Here is an 18,260-nt window from a genome sequence, read left to right as displayed (position 1 = left end):
AAGTGGAAACTAGGTCAAATTACAAAAGGATGAATATAGAATATAATGGCCATACTAGGTCAAACCAATGGTCCATCTAGCCAGTATCCTGTCTTCCAACAGTGACCAATGCCAGGTGCTTCAGAGGGAATGAACAGGCAATTGAGTGATCCATCTCCTGTCATCCACTCCCAGCTTCTGGCAATCAGAGGCCTAATGACACCCAGAGCATAGGGTTGCATCCCTGATCATCTTGTCTAATAGCCATTGATAGACCTATCCTCCATGAACTTATCTAGTTCTTTTGTGAACCCCGTTATAGTTTTGGCCTTCACAACATCCCCTGGCAACAAATTCAACTGTGCCATATGAAGAAGTACTTCCTTTTGTTTTTAAACCTGCTGCCTATTAATTTCACTGAGTGACTCCTAGTTCTTGCATTACGTAAAGGAGTAAACAACACTTTCTCCACACCAGTCACAATTTTAGAGAAGTCTTTCATATCCGTCAGTCTCTTTTTCAAGCTGAAAATCCCAGTCTTCTCCTCATACAGAAGCTGTTCCATGCCCTCAATCACTTCCAATTTTAATATATTTTTTTAGATGGGTGGATCAGAATTCTATACAGTATTCAAGATGTGGGCGTACCATGGATTTATATAGTGGTATTATGATATTTTCTGTCTTATTATCTATCCCTTTCCTAATGGTGCCTAACATTGTTAGCTTTTGACTGCTGCTGCACATTGAGTGGATGTTTTCAGAGAACTGTCCATAATAACTCAAATCTCTTTCTGAAGTGGTAACAGCTAAATTAGATCCCATCATTTTGTATGTATAGTTGGGGTTATGTTTTCCAATGGGCATTACTCTGCACATAAAAAGTCAACACACTCAGGTAGGGACAAGTTTAGGAAGGCCAAGGCAAAAAATGAGATTACAGGAACTAGAGTCAAAGGGTAACAAGGAAACATTCTACACATACATTAGAAGCAGGAGGAAGACCAAGGACGGGTAGGCCTGTTACTCAATGAGTGAGGAAAGACAACAGAAAGTGTCAAAGTGTGATCACTATCAATCTTTTTGGTGAAAACATGTCTAACATAGTTAACACCAGTGAAAATGAAGTAGGATCTGAGTCTAAAATAGGGAAAGAACAAGTAAAAATTACTTAGACAAGTAAGAGGTCTTCAAATAGTCAGGACCTGATGAAATACATCCTAGAATACTCAAGGAGCTAAGGATCCCACCCCCTTATCCACCACCCTCTGCTCCCTCTCCCCAACTGCCCTCCCAACCCCTATCCACATCCCTGCCCCCTGACAAGCCCCCTGGGACTCCCACTCCCAACCCTCCCTGTTCCCCATCCCCCGGCTGCCCCGCAGAACCTCCACCCTATCCAACTGCCCCCTCTTCCCTGACTGCCCCCCAGAACCTCCCGCTCCCCACCCCCTTACTAGCAGCAGGAGCTTGCAGCCACCACACCCGACCAGAGCCAGCTTCACTCCCCACCGGGAATGGTGGACCAGAGCGTGACCCATGCAGCGGCATGGCTGCAGGGGAGGAGGGATAGCGGAAGAGGGGCTGGGGACTAGGCTGCCTGGCTGGGGGCTCAGGGAGCCGGCAGGACAGTCCTGTGGGCTGGATGTGGCCCGCGGGCTGTAGTTTGCCCAGGTCTGGTCTAGTTATTACTTAGCCCTGCCTTGAGTGCAGGGGACTGAACTAGATGACCTATGGAGCTCCCTTCCAGGCTTATACTTCTACAATTCTATGGTCTCTGTGATGGGTGCTAGCCTGCAAAAAGCTGCAAAGGAGACTCAGGGTAAAAGAAACCATCTTGAACAAAGACTTTTTTTCTAGATTAAGTTTTAGATGGATGTTTTCACTTTCATTTGCTTGTAACCATCTCTACCTTTTTCTTTTACTTGATATAACTTTAGTACCATGGTTCTCAAATTTATTTGCTTGCCTCCTCCCCTCCCCTTCCCTCCCCACCATAGGCACCAACTTCCCCTCTGCCCAGTGAGGGCTTGATCTTCCCCTACCCCTGCACTGCCCTCACCGTGCCCCATTCCACCCCTTCCCCCCAAGTCCCGCATACCCTTCTCAACCTCCTCCCCTGAGCACGCTACCTCACCTCTCCTCCCCCTCCCTCCGGGAAAGTCCTAAGTGCCACTAACAGCTGTTAGGTGGCAGGAAGTGCTGGGAGGGAGGGAGAGGAGCGGGGATGTGGCACGTTTGGGGGCGGGAGGCAAAGTGAGTGCCAGGGGCTTGGCTTCTGGTGGGGGCCAAGCCTCCCCTAATTTTTCCCCGTGGGTGCTCCAGGGTTGCAGCACCCACAGAGTTGGCACCTATGCCTATGCCCCCCCTTCTGTGTCTGTAGTAGTTTACACCCATGCCCCTCTGGGTGCCCAGTCAGTAGCTCCTGCTCTTCAACTGCCCAGCTCTGAATGTGTGCCATAAGGTTCCCCCCGCTCCAAAAAAAAAAAAAAAAAAAAAAAAAGCTTCTCTCACATCCCCAGAATACATTCTGCATGCCCCCAAGTTTGAGAACCTCTGACTTAATACATGCTCTTGTTAATAAACTGTTTATTTTTTACTATAATCCAATTCTGTGGTGTGTGTGAAGGGAAGGGTATATTTACCTTGGTTACATTAATACGGTGTGATATACTGAGTCTTTAATAGAGCGGCAAACTTGATATCTTCTATAAATGCACAGTGGTAGAGGTTGGGCATTCCAAAGGAGCTCCGGGGTTGGAGATAATTGATTATTACCTCTCAGGCAAGGCTTGGGCTGGAAGCGCCTTGAGGAGTTTGTTGGTGAGCAAGACAGACTCATGTAACAGGGATCTCTTACATTCTAATCACCAGCAAAATCCATGCTTGCTAAGGTAGAGAGGTAAAATAGCTCTGGGTAACCCCAGCAGCATGTTACAGCCTTACATGACACTCTTGTGAACTAGTATTTAAATACCAGACCCAGGGGATCCCTGTAACCCAGATGCATGCCCGGGGCCCTCTGAGATGGCATCAAGAGGTCCTTGGGTCATGCTATCGCAGATCTTAGAATACATACAGGTCTTAGAACAGAAATGAATAAAGGAAACTGACAATAATTTACATATTGTAGCACTGTCTATTGTGACTCTGAAAGCGAATTTCTTTGTCAGATTTATTGGTCTGATTAATAAACCTGCAATCTGTCCATTTCCCATAATTAAGCAGTAATTTACTCTGTCATCTAAGGAATGAAATGTGGCTGATTTATACAAATATTGACTCATCAGTATTTAGAAAAGATGGGACATGTTTTCTGTATTTTGTTACCTTTCAATAGCACCAGTGAATTGTGTTATGTGGTCATGCTGTGGCATCTACTTCACTAGAGGGTGTTTTAACCCTGCAGTTTGAGTTAGATGTTAAAACATCTGCCCCAGAAACTAGCTTAATCCCAGATTCTTACTCTGGCTACTACCATGACCTAGCTTTTAAAAAATTACATTGGTAATACTGCATCCTCATCATTTTAGTTATGTTAGGGAATTTTACTTACTGCTTCAAGCTTAGTGTACAAAAGACTATTTTCAGGCCTTAGTTAATTTTAGTCAATCTTGGAAAATGTAGCTATACAACATAAATGTGACAACTCCAAAATGCACACACAATATGAGCTGTTGAGATTCACTGTTATATTTACCAACATTTCCATATCCCTGTCAGCCAATTCTGCATAACTGTTGTCTTCATTGTCAGCAGCACCCATGTCGCTTTCATCTCCTTTCCCCCCGCCCTGTTTGCAATTATTGTTTGTTTTAGCCTTAAGAGTGCTTTCTCCTAAAGCTGCTAGCACATAAAATCTTTTTCATGCTAGAGAGTTAGGTGCTGTTCAGGACAGAGGGAAATTTATTTCATCGTAGTGACTTGGAATACTTTAGGATTGGCACAGGCAGTTTATTTAGGGGCAGTAATAGTTACTTGTACCTAGAAATCTTTATTCATGCCATCAAGTTGTTAAAAATATTGTTCTGTGCACACGTTAAGGGCCCTATTTTCAAAAGGCATCCTCCATATGTGCGCACAGATGCTTACAAACACATTGTTTAAGCCTGGCCGCTTGCATGCACAGCTGATGGGTTTTACGTGGGCTGTTTTCATGTGAATAAATGGACGGGTTCAGTAGTCTTTGTCAAATTGGTCATAAAGAGTCCCTCCTTGCGCTGAACTAGGAATGCAGGATTGGCCCCACAGGGGTGAAACATTTATACTACAGTAGTGCCATATGAGGCCCCACTGGGCTAGGTGCTGCACAAACATACAAAGACCCAAGCCCTGACCCAAAGAGTTTACAGCATCTGTAGAGGAGCTATTGAAAGGGAGCAAGAAAGGAAACATTATTCCCCTCCTATAGATCAGGAATCAAGGCACAGATGAAATGAGTTGCCCAAGAGTCTCTCAAACTCTGTAGCAGACATAAAATGAATCCAGACCTCCCAAGTCCCAAACCAATGACTTAACCACCTGATCATCCAACCTCTAATCCAGATCCTCAACCTAAATGATCAAATATTTATCAGACTACTCCATAAATATTCCTACACATTTTGTTCTTAAAACTAAATTATCTAACTGATTAACAATGAAGGAGTTATTTTTCAGCAATTAAATTCATTCCGATTCCCAGGATCAAAGAAAACTCAAGGAGTTTCTTTAGTAAACAGTTTTTCTAGTTCACAAGGGTTGTGTATAAATACAATCTAATAAGGTCTTACTTTCACCACCACACGTACACACGCTTACTTGAAAGACAAGTCTATAGCTTTAGCTGGCTTACTGAAAGAAATTTAGCAAATGGGAGGCTGGAAGTCAAAACAAGGAACACCTAAGTGAAGTTCCTTCCGCTTGCAAGGAAGTATACAGAAAATTTGCAAGCTTTCCTTCTGTTCATGAGAACAAGCTGCTTACATCACTGGATGGTGCTTTGTGACATTCCACTCTGGTGGCATGTCATAAATGAAACCCAGTCCTGAGTGGTTTGATGCAGTCCCAGGAATTTTGTCTTTAAAAAGACAAATCAATATGTACATCCATAATCCAGTTTACTAATGCTGAAATATTTAACATTAAAAAAACAACAACAGTGGGGATGATTGGGTGGGAGGGGAATCTGGCTTATTAACAAGTCAGCTGGAAACTGGAAATGGGCCCACACTAAAACCATAGTGGGTACCAAGTTAGAATTTGAACCTTGAGACTCCATTCCTCCCCTCCCCCACCACTTCTGCATAATAGCTGCTCCTAAACCTAAAAGTTACACAACTGCTGAATCTGGCCCCCAAGAGCTTCTCGTGACAAGGGGAAACTTGAAGGAGAAATTCAAGGAAGATTCCACACAGAGGAAGAGATAACAGGCAGGAGTTCAGGGATGAGTCCAAAAGCCTTTCTGGGGATGGGAGCTTGAATGTTTGAGGGCCCTGAAGTTGAGTGATGTGAGCTCAAATCTTAATCCACTCCTGCATGGTGGTAAAGATCTGATTTTTCTGGAATTGAAAACTGGAAACAAATTTGAGCCTGGAATTTCTAGTATTCATTCTTGTCACATCAGCTACAGTCCATGTGTCACAGATCTAGTAAAGTTTCCCCTTCTGGACACACACCAGACTGCTGTGAGGAGAATCCCAGCTCTGAATCCTTATGTCTCTAGAGTCTGAGCAGAGTCCAGGCATTGCCCCTGGCTGGAGTTCCTAGGCATGCTCATGTGGTGCAGAGTCTGTCTACCATCCCCTGTTGAAAGCTGGGATCTCACAGTTCAACTGTCTAGCTCTGACCACTCTGATACCCTTGTAGCTTATGCACACCCCTTCCCAGAACCTCACCCTTGTGGTGCTCTGGATTCACAGCTTAACTCTTCAGGGACACATGATGTGTTTGTGTTATGTGCTATACCTAACTTTGCACAGGATTCTCAAACCTCTTTAGAGGTTAAGCACAAATGAGTGCAGATAGTTTAGAAAAAAACACCTCCTGAACACACTGCTCATCACTCTAGCTCGCCTTTTCCTCGAGTCTTTAGGGTATTGTACAAGTTCAGGTAGCTAAGGCTCTCCCTGCCTCATCAGAATCCTGCAGCAACTTCCCCCAGCTTGAGCTGTGAAAGTAGCTGAAGACCCTGAAAAGAGCCACTCCAGCCCTTTTTAAAAACAAACAAACTTTCCAGTTAGGCTGATCAGATGTCCTGATTTTATAGGGACAGTCCTGATTTTTGGGTCTTTTTCTTATATAGGCTCCTATTACCCCCTCCCCCGCCCCCTGTCCTGATTTTTCACACTTGCTGTTTGGTCACCGTATTTCCAGTCCCCTCTTTCAAGTGACTCCCAGATCAGCCACCTCTGGTGATCACAGACACCTGCCAAGTGACTTCATTGCCAGGCATCCTCCTCTCTTCACAAACCAGTTCTCCTGGGTAGGAGCCAACTTGTTGTCTAGGATGTTTGTATTTTAATAAAAGAATCACCTTGAGTTAACCTTATCAGCCCTGTGCCACTACCCTTTGGAATTTCAGTCCAACATGGAGGTAAAAGGACAGAGCAACAGGCTGAACATTCAAAACTGAATCTACAGCTTGGTAAAGATACATACAGAGAGTTCATAATCTCACCCAGAATTCGTAAGTTGTACAGACAGATTTCCCAAATGGTCACACCATGAGCTGGGGCAGGGGGAGGAAATGCAGAAAATATCTTGCTCTGCCCATGAATCATATGTAAAAAATGTTGAGTTAGCCTCATGGATAAGAAATTGTCAAAGAAATAAAAACAGTAATTTACTCCCTGGCTCTAGAAATTCATTAATTAGTCTATAGATTCCTCTTAGCTTTTAAATCCAGGGCTAGTTACACTGCTGTGTTTTTGCACTATAGGTGCACCTGGGACATACTTGTTCAGTCAGCAGTATCACTCAAACTAATGAGGACTAGACAACTAGATGCAAGAATGGTTCTATCCTGAGAAGTGACTAAAAAAAAAAATAAATACAAAACCAGACAACATTCCATATATTACGTATCACTCATTTCCATTTAAAAATTTGCTGAATGGCAGGTACAAAGGTGGGTTTTTCTTAACTGTCAGCCTTATAAACTCACTCTAGACTCTGATGGGTGAGATGGAATGAACGCAGCTTGCCTATCACCGCCACTAAAGATTCTGCAGGTCAAATTAGTCCCTTGGCTATGTCTTTGTAATCCCATTGTCTTCAAAATATTTCCTCAGTGACACCATGCAAACCCAATAACCTTCCATGTGATTGGACAGGTGCTCTTGGCAGAGTAATCTAAAGACCATGGTGTTATACAAGGATCAATAAAGCCACAGTTTGGCCTTTTATATTATTGATGTGTAAAACAAAAAGAACGCAGCTTAACTGTCAGAGCATAGAGCTGACTGATATATATGGAAAAAAATCCAGAATTTTTAATTTACAAACAGTGCACAGTTGATATGGAACAAGGTAAACAGAGGGAATATAGAAACCCACAACATCACTTTTACAGTCACTATTCACGGTAGAGTGCAACAGACTCATTTGGGCAAATCTTCTGTTACCAATAATGACTAGGGCTAAGGCTATGTCATGGAGGACGTGGAAGTCACAGAACCCGTGTAGTAGATGGTAGTTCAATTACTACCTAAACTGCTAGCAGGGGCCTCCCTTCCCCGCAGCTCCCCAGCCGTCGCTGCTGGCAGCTCCCCACCCCACAGCAGCTCCCCAGCTGCTGCCGCTGGCAGGCTGCCTCCCCACAGCTCCCCAACCCCACAGGGTGGCAGGGGGGATCCCTCCCATCCACTGGGCAGTGGGGTCCCTGCAGCTCCCAGTCACAGAGGAGGGCAGGGCAGGAGGCTGGACCCTCCACTCTCCCCATTTTGTCAGGGATGTTTTTAGTAAAAGTCAGGGACAGGTCACGGGTTGCTGGCAATAAAACAAACAAACAAAAAAAATCACGACCTGTCCCTGACTTTTACCAAAAAAACCCATTATAAAAATCATAGCCTTAGTAATGACTAAATGAGAGAGATTCTATTCTTTATGTACCACAAATTTGATTTCATTCTGACCAGCCTTCGTTAAGGTAGGAAACGAACTGAGATTATTGGTTTCTTTCTTCCTATCACATCCTTTCCTCAAATCTTTCAAATATTATATTAGAGATGAGCCCAAAACAAAACTCTGATCCAAACACCCCTAAGCATGTATATTTTAAATTATACCCACCCCTGGCCATGGGACTCAGGGTGCCTAGCAAAATATAACTGCTTAGTACTTTGAGAGCTGGAGAAAGAGGCAGACGGGAAGTGACATAGCCAACACAGGAAAAACTAAAAAGGGGTGTGGCAATGACAGGGCTAGAATTGGAACATAGAATTTTCTTGACTCCCAGCACAGCAGTGTGCTCTCTCTACCAGAGCACCTACATTTAAGTGAAAAATGTCATTTTTCACTAAATTCCTGGCCAGGTCAGGTCTGGTCAGGACAAAAGACAGAAAACTATTCACTTTTCTGGATTCAGTGGAGAAAACTCCTGCAGGTTGATTATTCTTTGGGATGTGGGGGAGGGATGCATAGGTCTATACACATCTACCTGTTGGTAGATTCTGTGAAGAACATAAATTGTTGACACTGGTTTCAAGCTTGATTATAATCTAATAGGGCAGTGTTCTTTTCCTGCAATTTCCGTTTGACTCCATTTGCCATAGAATCTGTATGACTCAGCATTTGCTAGGGGAGACCAAGACAAAGATCGGAGTCATGCTGAGGCAGAAGTTGCCGGTGGAAACCTAACAATTTTTATTTACTATTTTGACAAAATCCTATCATTGCAATTAAGGGGATATGTAATTAACTGTGTCTTAATTACAGCAGTTGCCACTTTATCTGAATGCCGTAATTTGCAACAAAAATGGGTGAGATACTTTAAATTAATGTATGTAAACAGTGAAAAAAATCAAATACTGTGTAAAATAAATTACTCCTGATGGACAGAAAGATGGACAGCACCATAATAAAAGCTGCAATACTGTTAGGGGAGGAAGAATGGGCTTATAGTTAAGGTACAGGTCTGACAGTCAAGAAACCTGGGGTCTATTTCCAATTTCTTGTGTAATTATCACCCATGGAAGATAGATGTTTTTGAAAAATCTATGTAGGTAGAAAAATACCTTTAAAAATCTGCCCTTCAACTGCTCTGCCTCAGTTTCCCCTTCTGTAAAATGGGGTCAGTGCTACTTGTCAATATCACAAGATACTAAATGTTTGCAAAGTGTTTTGATAGCCTTGAGTGTAAGCCGCTAAGAAAGTGTGAAATCTGATTTGTTACAAGATATGTTAAACATAATTAGTTTTATTTCTCATGGTGCACTTCAATAGATTTGTCATTCTTAACTGCCAGGTTGACTCCCTCAAAAGGGACACTCAGTTTTCTTCAGAAAGTTTCAGCATATTTATTTATTTAATACACACAAATTCTTCAAGTCCCCTGTGATGGGGTGCTCTACTTACCACAGGATGGTGTTTCCTCTTAGCTGTTTTGGGGATTAGCGCTGCCTGGCCAATGTCTCTTCCCGCAGTTTCACACCATCTCTTTTGTGATGCCTCCTTTTCATGACTCGGCCGTCTGGCCAGGTCACTACATGGCTTCCCCTTCCAGAAAAAACAAAAAGTCCTTTCATACCTATAGTGTCAGGCAGTCTACTCCAGCACTGCCCTGACAGTGCCACTCCCCCAACGGTGCCACTCCCCTAGTGACCTGTAAAGGAATCATTACTCAGGATTCTAGTCCAAAGACCCTGTTTCTCCTTCCCTGGTCTACTTCCTATGGCTTCTGATTCTCCCCTTCCCCCACAATCTGGGTGTACTAGCTCAAACTCCCTTCTCCCAAGGAGGAACTACAGACTACTGTAGCCTCAAACAGGCTTCCCTTCTCCCATCGAGCAACTGTAGACTACTTCCCTGCAGCCCCTTTCTGTTGCCAGCTTCTTGGCTATATAAACCTTGTCCAGCTCCCCTATAGCTGGACTTCATCAGCGAATTAGGCTTTAGCATGCCTTGGCCCTCCTCCAGGTGTAGCCTAAAGGTTAATTGGCCTAATTTACGCCTTCAGGCTTTGTGTGGGATGGACCCCCCCATCATATTCCCCAATAACTGAATTTTTTTAAAAAATTCAAACATTATGTTACCTGTTTTATCCACTCCAAGTGCTTTACTACATCCAGCCTTGGAGGAGACTGGCTTAGATTCCAAACTACATTTTCAAATATTCCCACTGCACCCTCTCCAGAGTTGTGACACTAAAAATCCCCAGCAACTCCCTGCAAATTAGGAGTAAAGTAGATTTTTCCAAAATGATTCACAGAAAAGATTTTGCTTGGATCCTAAAAAATTGTCTCTTTTTTCTTCTACAGCTCAGATGCTCACTCACTCATTGCCCATCCTCAGGATGAAATGACTTTATTCTGTTTTACAGGAATGAGGCAAGTCACAATGGTATTTCAGTCTCTTTTTGGAAAAAGAAAAACTATCCCTAGTTCCTTAAAAGAACAGTGAGCCTACCAAGTGGTTAGAGTAGGGGTAGTCAATAGATGGACCGCGAGTCAAATCTGGACAATCAGATGCTTTTGAACAGACCCTGACATATTTTTATCATTGTTATTTTTAAAAATTATTTCCCCTGGAGTCTGGACCTTGACAAAAAATAATTGACTATCCCTGGGTTAGAGAATGGAAAGGGTAATGAGACCTACTAAGTCCTATTCTCAACTCTGCCAGTGACCTGAGTTATGGTTTCAAGACAAGTCACTTAACCTCTGTGGCTCAGTTTATCCATTTGTAAACTGGTTATAACAATACTGAACTCGTAAGGGTGCTGGCCAACTGAATTTATTAACATCTGTAAAATGGCTTCACCTCCTTGAAAGAAAGAAGTCGAATGAGGATGATGTATTCATTAGTAATAAACAGCAGAAAAGAAAATGTTTGGTGATAAACCGCATTTCGAGGGTGGAATTAGCAGCAGAAATTAGGTGAACTTAAAAAAACAGGCAATATTTTTTTAAAACCTGAGTGCTTTAAAAGCAGCCTGATTTTCAAAGGTGTTGAGCATCTTCAGCTCCCATTGATATAATTTATGGGGTAAATAGGAGTTTAAGAGACTGACTCTAGGCAACCAGATTTGAAAATACTGGCCAAAGATTTCATTGTTATGTAAATGTCCTTAGTAATTAAAATAAAAGAAGTACAGAAAATACAATAGTGAAAAAGAAAAAAGTTTTGCTTCAAAATTTCCATTAGATATGATTTTTATCATCTTATTAAAAATACTATATTATACTATAGATTGCATTGTATGCCATGAGAAAATTAATATAGTGAGATCTTCCAGCAACTTTATGGGTAATTTTTTTCCCTACCTAATTCTGTTTACTTACCTGGTTATAAAACTGCTTAAAGTCATTCCACAGATAAACAAAATTGTGTTGTTTAAATTATTCTGTTTTGTTAATATCCCAAGTATCTGTTAGGCAATTAAAGTTTTCTTTTGACATTAGAGTTTTAGAACAGCTAATATTTGGCATCAGAGTTCATTAGTAGTTTCACTCATTGTGTGATAATATTGTCATTCCATAAAATAATGTCTTTGGTCCTTTGTCCATAAATTTATCCTTTGGAATTCTGTGTTAATCTTTTTGTTTTCATGAAAATAAGGGATTAAAAGTCACTGGATTAGAGGAATGCAGGCGTTGTTCAAATTTCTCTAGATGGTTTTGCAAATGTACCTCAATTCTGACATGCAACATTCCTACTATCCCAATTCTGGGCCACTCATGACTCTGAGCAGAGACTGCCAATTGTGTCAAATTCTATTATGTGAACAAAGGACCATTAGGAACTAGAATGAGATCACCAAATTCATTTGATCTATTCAGAATTTGAGCCTAGGTCTTCTGAGGTGAAAGTGAGTGCATTAACCCATTGTGGTGCCTACTCCAGTTTCTATCCATTATTCAGTGCACCATTGAAGTGCATATTGTGTTATAGGTAATTTTTCAAATTGTCTGGGCAAAGAGCACTCTGAAACTGAGAGCAAAGTCTAATTTTCAAATAAGGCATATTTGCTAATAAAATTTGCTAAAATTTGGAATGGGAAGGAATATTTCTCTCATTGGTCAAAGTATCTAATATTTCTATTGTACCCATCACTGCGGTATCTGATAGAAAACACACACACACACACTCTGAATCTCTGAATGTTAACTGCATTCATGCGCTTCATCTGGAGGAAAAGGACCTTTATCTTTCCTGGAAGATAATGAAGACATCAGTTTAAAGTGAACTGCAGCCTTCATGGAATGGTATGGTTTCTTTTCGTTAAATCTGCTCCTGCAGAATGCTACTCACCCAGACAGCATGCTTCCTGGGGCAGACCTGCTTTATAATAGTCGAGAAGCGATAGTAATTTATCTGCACATAAAGCCAGATTCTTCCCTCACATTAGTGTAAACCAGAAACAAGCCAGAGGAGACATGAAGCAGTTGTATAATGGATAATCAGCAAAGACTCCCGTGGCACCTTATAGACTAACAGACGTTGAAGCATGAGCTTTCGTGGGTGAATACCCACTTCCTCAGATGCATGTAGTGGAAATTTCCAGGGGTAGGTATATATATGCTAGCAAGCAAGCTAGAGATAACGAGGTCAGTTCAATCAGGGAGGATGAGGCCCTGTTCTAGCAGTTGAGGTGTGAAAACCAAGAGAGGAGAAACTGGTTCTGTAGTTGGCAAGCCATTCACAGTCTTTGTTCAATCCTGAGCTGATGGTGTCAAATTTGCAGATGAACTGAACCTCAGCAGATTCTCTTTGAAGTCTGGTCCTGAAGTTTTTTTGCTGCAGGATGGCCACCTTAAGGTCTGCTATAGTGTGGCCAGGGAGGTTGAAGTGCTCTCCTACAGGTTTTTGTATATTGCCATTCCTAATGTCTGATTTGTATCCATTTATCCTTTTCCGTAGAGACTGTCCAGTTTGGCTGATGTACATAGCAGAGGGGCATTGCTGGCATATGATGACGTATATTACATTGGTGGATGTGCAGGTGAATGAACCAGTGATGGTGTGGCTGATCTGGTTAGGTCCTGTGATGGTGTCGCTGGTGTAGATATGTGGGCAGAGTTGGCATCGAGGTTTGTTGCATGGATTGGTTCCTGAGCTAGAGTTATTATGGTGTGGTGTGCAGTTACTGGTGAGAATATGTTTCAGGTTGGCAGGTTGTCTGTGGGCAAGGACTGGCCTGCCACCCAAGGCCTGTGAAAGTGTGGGATCATTGTCCAGGATGGGTTGTAGATCCTTGATGATGCGTTGGAGGGGTTTTAGCTGGGGGCTGTATGTGATGGCCAGTGGAGTCCTGTTGGTTTCTTTCTTGGGTTTGTCTTGAGTAGGAGGCTTCTGGGTACACATCTGGCTCTGTTGATCTGTTTCCTTATTTCCTCGTGCGGGTATTGTAGTTTTGAGAATGCTTGGTGGAGATTTTGTAGGTGTTGGTCTCTGTCTGAGGGGTTAGAGCAGATGCGGTTGTACCTCAGTGCTTGGCTGTAGACAATGGATCGTGTGATGTGTCCAGGATGGAAGCTGGAGGCATGAAGGTAGGCATAGCGGTCGGTAGGTTTTCGATATAGGTTGGTGTTAATGTGACCATAACTTATTTGCACCGTGGTGTCAAGAAAGTGGACCTCCCGTGTAGATTGGTCCAGGCTGAGGTTGATGGTGGGGTGGAATTTTTCCAGAGTCTCCTTCCCATGGGTCCAGATGATGAAGATGTCATCAATGTAGCGTAGGTAGAGAAGAGGCGTGAGTGGACAAGAGCTGAGGAAGCGTTGTTCTAGGTCGGCCATAAAGATATTGGCATATTGTGGGGCCATGCGGGTGCCCATAGCAGTGCCACTGATCTGGAGATACATATTGTCATCAAATTTGAAATAGTTGTGTGTAAGTATAAAGGCACAGAGCTCAGCAGCCAGTTGTGCTGTGGCATCATCAGGGATAGTGTTCCTGACAGCTTGTATTCCATCTGTGTGTGGGATGTTTGTGTAGAGAGCCTCTATATCCATGGTGGCTAGGATGGTGTTTTCTGGGAGGTGACCAATGCACTGTAGTTTCCTCAGGAAATCAGTGGTGTCACGGAGTTAGCTGGGAGTGCTGGTGGCATAGGGTCTGAGTAGAGAGTCCATATATCCAGACAGTCCTTCAGTGAGAGTGCCAATGCCCGAGATGATGGGGAGTCCAGGATTTCCGGGTTTGTGGATCTTGGGTAGTAGATAGAATAACCCTGGTCGGGGCTCTAGGGGTATGTTGATTTCTTCTGGTGTTAGTGTAGAGAGTGTCCTGAGTAGCTGCTGTAGTTTCTTAGTGTATTCCTCAGTGGGATCTGAGGGAAGTGGCCTGTAGAATTTGGTATTGGAGAGTTGTCTGGCGGCCTCCTTTTGCTAGTCAGACCTGTTCATGACGACAACGGCACCTCCTTTATCAGCCTCTTTGATGATAATGTCAGGGTGGTTTCTGAGGCTGTGGATGGCATTGCGTTCTGCACGGCTTAGGTTGTGAGGCAAGCGATGTTGTTGTTCCACGATTTCTGCCTGTGCACGCCGGCGGAAGCATTCAATGTATAGGTCCAGACTGTCATTTCGACCCTCAGGAGGAGTCCATGTGGAGTTGTTCTTCTTCTTGTGCTGTTGGTGGGAGGGCACCTGCGTATCAGTGCACTGTTCAGTGCTGTCCTGGAAGTATTCTTTGAGTCGGAGACGGCGAAAGTAGGCTTCCAGATTGCCACAGAACTGTATCATGTTGGTGGGGGTGGCAGGGCAGAAAAAGAGTCCCCGAGATAGGACAGACTTTTCTTCTGGGCTGAGTGTGTAGTTGGATAGATTGACGATATTGCTGGGTGGGTTAGGGGTACCACGGTTGTGGCCCCAATATACAAAAACCTGTAGGAGAGCACTTCAACCTCCCTGGCCACACTACAGCAGACCTTAACATGGCCATCCTGCAGCAAAAAAACTTCAGGACCAGACTTCAAAGAGAAACTGCTGAGGTTCAGTTCATCTGCAAATTTGACACCATCAGCTCAGGATTGAACAAAGACTGTGAATGGCTTGCCAACTACAGAACCAGTTTCTCCTCTCTTGGTTTTCACACCTCAACTGCTAGAACAGGGCCTCATCCTCCCTGATTGAACTGACCTCGTTATCTCTAGCTTGCTTGCTAGCATATATATACCTGCCCCTGGAAATTTCCTCTACATGCATCTGAGGAAGTGGGTATTCACCCACGAAAGCTCATGCTCCAAAACGTCTGTTAGTCTATAAGGTGCCACAGGATTCTTTGCTGCTTTTACAGATCCAGACTAACACGGCTACCCCTCTGATACTTGACATAATGGATAATGTTATAATCTGGATACATGTTTGTTTCTCATCAAAATTCAAAGAGAAGAAGATGAACAGCCAAAAGCCATGACAGTGGATTATACTAAACTGTACATGGGAGATAGGATTCAGCAGAATTGTCAGCAGTAGTAGGATGTATCTTTCATATGGTACACTCCAACTTCAGAGGGAAGGAGAGAAGTTGGACATGCACTCAGTGATGTAGCTAAATAGGTGATAACAGAGCCAAAGATTGTATTTGTGAGTGGGTCCACACATAAAGTCCTCCTTATAGCTATATAAAGAGGTGTGGAAAAATAGGATCACATTAGGACCCCCTACCCATAGAAATCAGGTTGGAGTCCATCTTCTGATTAGAGCTATGTGAAAATGAACAGCTGGATTCAACATAAAACCAAACTGAGCTATGATTTGTCTCATAAGATGCTGTTTCCCCCTTTGGTGACATACGCAACAATGAGTATTTAAGATTTTATAGTAAACAGAAGTGTGCTCAGTGCTTCACACTATCCCGATCTTACTTTGTATTAAATATCTGCACAAGGGTGGGGGTGGGGAGTGAACTGAGACTGTCAAATGAAACCTCTCAAGGCTGACAAGTCAGAATTAAACACCCACAAATCTTACTGTGATTTTTGCTCACGTCACCGTAGGAGTACATTTCTATAAGCCTTCTAATACAAGGACTGCAACAGTTTAACGCTTTGAAACACACAGGGTGAAATTCACCTCTGTGCAGAGGGGCCAAAACAAGATATCTGCTTTATAAGCTTAAATAGGACTTAAGTGATGCATGGGCTTTGTATTGGCCCCTCTGCACAGAAAATACTAGAGATCAGAAGTCATAATCACTGACTGAATTACAGGAGGAACTCAATCCGTTCAGTTACTACCTAAACAGCAACACACATATTTGAAATACTACACAGCCATTTTTAACACAGGCAAAACACCTCTATTCATCCCTAATACAAGCATCACTGGCTTAGCACTGGAGATGGGGGCTAAGCTGCAAAATTCAGATTTGGGACTAAACTTTAGGCAGAACCAAACCCCTATTAGGTAATGAAAAGTTTGGATTCTGGTCTGAACTTCTAAATGATTGGGGGCAGAGGGGAATTGGATCCTTCTCTACCCAGCATCACAGGAATAGCTGAAACACTGCATAGAACCACCCCTCAGAGGGGAAACAACTCAAAGTGTCTCCAGTAATACAATTCAAAAGCATTGCATAAAATGCCAACAACATTCCTGTCTCTCAGACACTGCTGGATTCTACCCAAGAAATCTAAGGAATGAGCACTACTGTAGCCTAGAAGAAGGGCACCATCCAGCAGCCACATGTAACTGAGAACTAGGTCCAAAGATCAGAAGGTAGCCGTGTTAGTCTGGATCTGTAAAAGCAGCAAAGAATCCTGTGGCACCTTATAGACTAACAGACGTTTTGGAGCATGAGCTTTCGTGGGTGAATACCCACTTCCTCAGATGCATGTAATGGAAATATCCAGGGGCAGGTATATATATGTGTGCTAGCAAGCAAGCTAGAGATAACGAGGTCAGTTCAATCAGGGAGGATGAGGCCCTGTTCTAGCAGTTGAGGTGTGAAAACCAAGAGAGGAGAAACTGGTTCTGTAATTGGCAAGCCATTCACAGTCTTTGTTCAATCCTGAGCTGATGGTGTCAAATTTGCAGATGAACTGAAGCTCAGCAGATTCTCTTTGAAGTCTGGTCCTGAAGTTTTTTTGCTGCAGGATGGCCACCTTAAGGTCTGCTATAGTGTGGCCAGGGAGGTTGAAGTGCTCTCCTACAGGTTTTTGTATATTGCCATTCCTAATGTCTGATTTGTGTCCATTTATCCTTTTCCGTAGAGACTGTCCAGTTTGGCCGATGTACATAGCAGAGGGGCATTGCTGGCATATGATGGCGTATATTACATTGGTGGATGTGCAGGTGAATGAACCAGTGATGGTGTGGCTGATCTGGTTAGGTCCTGTGATGGTGTCGCTGGTGCAGATATGTGGGCAGAGTTGGCATCGAGGTTTGTTGCATGGATTGGTTCCTGAGCTAGAGTTATTATGGTGTGGTGTGCAGTTACTGGTGAGAATATGTTTCAGGTTGGCAGGTTGTCTGTGGGCAAGGATTGGCCTGCCACCCAAGGCCTGTGAAAGTGTGGGATCATTGTCCAGGATGGGTTGTAGATCCTTGATGATGCGTTGGAGGGGTTTTAGCTGGGGGCTGTATGTGATGGCCAGTGGAGTCCTGTTGGTTTCTCTCTTGGGTTTGTCTTGCAGTAGGAGGCTTCTGGGTACACGTCTGGCTCTGTTGATCTGTTTCCTTATTTCCTCATGCGGGTATTGTAGTTTTGAGAATGCTTGGTGGAGATTTTGTAGGTGTTGGTCTCTGTCTGAGGGGTTAGAGCAGATGCGGTTGTACCTCAGTGCTTGGCTGTAGACAATGGATCGTGTGATGTGCCCGGGATGGAAGCTGGAGGCATGAAGGTAGGCATAGCGGTCGGTGGGTTTTCGATATAGGGTGGTGTTAATGTGACCATCACTTATTTGCACCGTGGTGTCAAGAAAGTGGACCTCCCGTGTAGATTGGTCCAGGCTGAGGTTGATGGTGGGGTGGAAGCTGTTGAAATCATGGTGGAATTTTTCCAGAGTCTCCTTCCCATGGGTCCAGATGATGAAGATGTCATCAATGTAGCGTAGATAGAGAAGGGGAGTGAGTGGACGAGAGCTGAGGAAGCGTTGTTCCAGGTCGGCCATGAAGATATTGGCATATTGTGGGGCCA

This window comes from Gopherus evgoodei, chromosome 3 (genome assembly GCF_007399415.2).
Source record: "Gopherus evgoodei ecotype Sinaloan lineage chromosome 3, rGopEvg1_v1.p, whole genome shotgun sequence".
Classification (NCBI taxonomy): Eukaryota; Metazoa; Chordata; order Testudines; family Testudinidae; genus Gopherus; species Gopherus evgoodei.
The sequence above is the reverse complement of the archived record's forward strand: the minus strand, read 5'-3'. Positions refer to the sequence as shown.